The sequence below is a fragment of the Triticum aestivum genome, chromosome 2B (genome assembly GCF_018294505.1).
Source record: "Triticum aestivum cultivar Chinese Spring chromosome 2B, IWGSC CS RefSeq v2.1, whole genome shotgun sequence".
NCBI lineage: Eukaryota > Viridiplantae > Streptophyta > Magnoliopsida > Poales > Poaceae > Triticum > Triticum aestivum.
Window position 1 is genome coordinate 481,821,743 of NC_057798.1, and position 3,579 is coordinate 481,825,321.

The following is a 3,579-nucleotide window of genomic DNA, read 5'->3' on the forward strand; positions in this document are numbered from 1 at the left end:
GTGTCTTTTTTAGTACACAATGGAACAACTTTGATGTGGCATCCGTGATTTCGAACTAGAAATCCCCACACTTAGTGAGGGTTGGGTTGATGATGCATATGTATGTTACACCACAGTTCAAGCCGACGACGGGGATTCATGCATGCATGTGTGCATAATATATGCGCTTAAACTTTAAGTAGGTCTGAATCTCACCATGCCCTATACTACGATAACATGAACCAAATGAAGAATCCGCCATGGCAACGTATCTCGTTGTCGGTCAAGGTGATCATGGATGTCCACACGGGCCCACGAATATATAGGCTTGTCGCTGATAACCACGCAAGGGAGTGTAACATTCGAAGACAACCACTACATGCATATATATGGAGGTGATGCGTGCATGCATGTTTGAATACCATTTCACAACATTGATGTGGCGCATGCGTCGAAAACCGTACACTCTCCCCACACAGAGCGAGATCGGTTCATGACATGTCGTTGTACTAGCCACTTCGACTTGATGGGAGGGATTCATGTGTACACATGCATGCGTGTGTGCTCATATAATAACACCCTTAAGACTCTTATTCTACACACCGAAACGTCTTATTCTGCTAACACTTTGGTGCTACTCGATTCACCAACCCGGACCGCACAGTAGCAACAGAAAACTGCATTAGGCCAACCCTCACACCCCACTTTCTACCCCGCACTCACGCAGCAACCCACGCCTTGTTGCCCATCTTCCCCACCACGACCACGGGCGCCCCAGCAACCCCACCCCTTCCCACTCCCGCGGCACGCCACCACTCCACCCCTCCGGCGCGCCACCACCCTACACCTCCGGCGCGCCACCACCTCCCAGCCCCGCGGCGCTCCACCACCCCACCCCTCCGGCGCGCCCCCAACTCCGGTGCACCCCCGCGGCGATGGCGGGATCCGGCCGCCACTGGCCCCCGGCGAGGCCTGCTCCACCGGATCCGGCGGCCACCGCCCCCCTACGACCACTACCGGAGCTCCTCCCCGCGATCCTCCTCCGCCTCCCTCTCCCGCACCTGCCCGGCCTCCCACCGCCGCCCTCACCTCCCCTCCAGTGGATGTGGACATCGGCGACCATCGCATCTGGCCTGCACCGCGCCTGTAGCCACTGGATCAATGGATCCCCCATGCGTGTGTTCCCCAGTCAGCCCCACCTCGCCGACCCTACTTCCTTCTTCGCTGGCGCCGGCGCCCTGGCCCTGCCCGAGCCCACTTCTTTCTCTCCCCTACCCCGTGGTTTGGATCCCGTGTTGCGGCCCCTACACCGACGCCATCTCCTCCAGCCAACTCCCATCCCCTAGCGCTCACCTCCCACCTTGGGGGGTCACTGGATCGGGATCCAGGCCGGGGGCTTCCCCCAACTATGCAACGCCGCCAGATCAGCCTCCCCGCGCCCCCGAGATTCCAGATAGGGCCTCCCCCCAAGGAATTGTTGCGGGATCCACAACCCCCCACCGGTGAGCCGGCCCTCTGCCCACCTCCGCAGCTGGAGCAGCACGGCCGTGCTGGTGCAGTGCATCGCGACTCCGCGTGCAGTACAGTGGGTGTGTGCCCCCTCAATTTCTCCTCCCCACAGTATGAAGTTTGTTTTTGGTTGATGTTGAATTCATCCGCGCTGCAGTATGCTTGTGGGTGTGAAGCAGTGTGCTCGGTTGCCGCTCCCCCGTGTAGCTCGCTTGCCGCCCCCGTGCAGCTCACCTACGGCGAGCAGTATGTTTGTGGGTGTGAAGCAGTGCGCTCGGTTGCCACTACCCGTGCAGCTCACCTCCGGCGAGCAGTATGCTTGTGGGTGTGAAGCAGTGCGCTCGTTTGCTCAAGGGGGAAAGTGCTAGAGGATAAAGAAGGAGCGTGTGGTTGAGAAAAAGTGCCCGAGTGGCATTTTATTTTGAGTTTAAAATTTATTGGGGGAAGTTGGTCTTGCAGTACACTATTTTGATTTTTTTGCCGTTGAAATATCTTCAGTGTCCTGCAGTTTGCTATGCGATGGGTTTAGTTAACCCGTTTCTTTTATAGTTAGAAAATAAATTAAAGAAATCAGCTCCTTTTCCTGATGCAGGGTTACATTGTATCATGCAGTACTCTTGGGCTCCTAATGCGGTTCAGTTGCAGCGATGCTGCAGTGCGGCCGCTCTCTCTGCTGCCAGATCTACGACCGTTGCTCGACGTGAGCACCTCGGGCGCATCACGAGCCGTTCATTTGGGCGCAACACTGCAGTCCGCATGGGTCGTCGCTGTGCTGCGGCTGGGTGTGCAGTCCACCGGTGAGGGTGCTTGCAGTGTCTTGAACAAATTTGTTAGCAGAGAGACACAAAAAATGTAGTCCAGTCCATTTGTGTAGCAGCCCATTACCACTCTTTATGAAGTGCAATTTGTTTCGTGTGTCTCAAAATTCAGTCGACTACATGATCACTTGTAGTGTGTTTGGTCCTAGGATGTGGTTTACTTTTAAAAGTGATGTTGTTCACTTGCGCTCAACATGAAAGTGCATTTTTTGTAAAACGAAACAACTCGATAGCAATGAGGTTCACTTTGCCATATGTCGCGGTTCATTTGTCCCCGTCTGTGCGGTCCACTCCCGTTCATAAAAAAAAAGTTGGAAAAAAGACAACAAAAACTCGTCTGAAAAAAATTTACGTCCGATAAAAGAAATCATGAAGTTCATTTGACTGTCTGTTGCAGTGCGGTTTTCAGTTTGAAGCAGTGCGTTCTTCTGTCTGACGACGATTTTGGTGTCACGAAAAAACAGTGTCCGCTTTTTGCTAATTTTAAAACTGCTCTTAAACCGTAAGGACTTAGAACGTGTGTTCTACATGAAAAAAGTTGCGTCTCATCGATATCTTTCCAACGGCATATCATTTGAATCATTTCGACAAACGGTTTGTAAAAATTTCAAAAAAACGGCCGCTGCCACTCGTCCTCCGCCGCACGATTTACAAAATTAACTTAAAACGGTAAGGAATCTCAAAACCATTCCTACATATGAAAGTTGCGCCTTATCCATAGCTTTTCAACGACGTATCATATGCCTCGTTTCGACAAACGGTTCAAAAACTAGAGCGAAAACAGTACCGAAAATTTGAAAAAATCTGAAAAACAGAATTCCGTGATTTAGTAAATTTGAAACTGCTCTTAAACCATAACGAATTAGAGAAAGATTTATATATGAAAAAGATGCGCTTCGACGATATCTATCCAACGGCGTATCATTTGCTTCATTCCGACAAGCGGTTTGGAAAAAAAACGCGAAAAAAACGCTCGCTGCCACTCGTCATCCGCCGCACTATGTGGAATCTCGAAAAGTGTTCGACAAGTCGAAGTTGCGCCTAATCCATAGCTTTTCAACGGTATATTACACGCCTCATTTCGATAAATGGTTAAAAAATTAAAACGAAAACAGTACCGAAAAAATAACGCGTGCAGTTTTTTCGACGAGAAGTTCACTAGTCTCTATTGCAGTGCTCGTCGTCAAAATGATGCAGTGCGCTTCTGTTGAGCGTGCAGTGCCGAAGTGGTGTGCAGAATAGTTATTCTGCTAATATTAGCAGAATAGACCGT

At 50.9% G+C, this 3,579-nt stretch overlaps 1 long non-coding RNA gene across 1 annotated transcript; it reads left to right on the plus strand.

Moving 5' to 3' along the window:
* Window positions 1–515: 515 nt before the first annotated feature.
* On the plus strand, window positions 516–2,407 carry LOC123045567 (uncharacterized). Its single transcript, XR_006421516.1, has 2 exons — window positions 516–1,568; window positions 1,646–2,407. It is a non-coding gene; the product is annotated as an uncharacterized lncRNA (long non-coding RNA).
* Window positions 2,408–3,579: the final 1,172 nt, after the last annotated feature.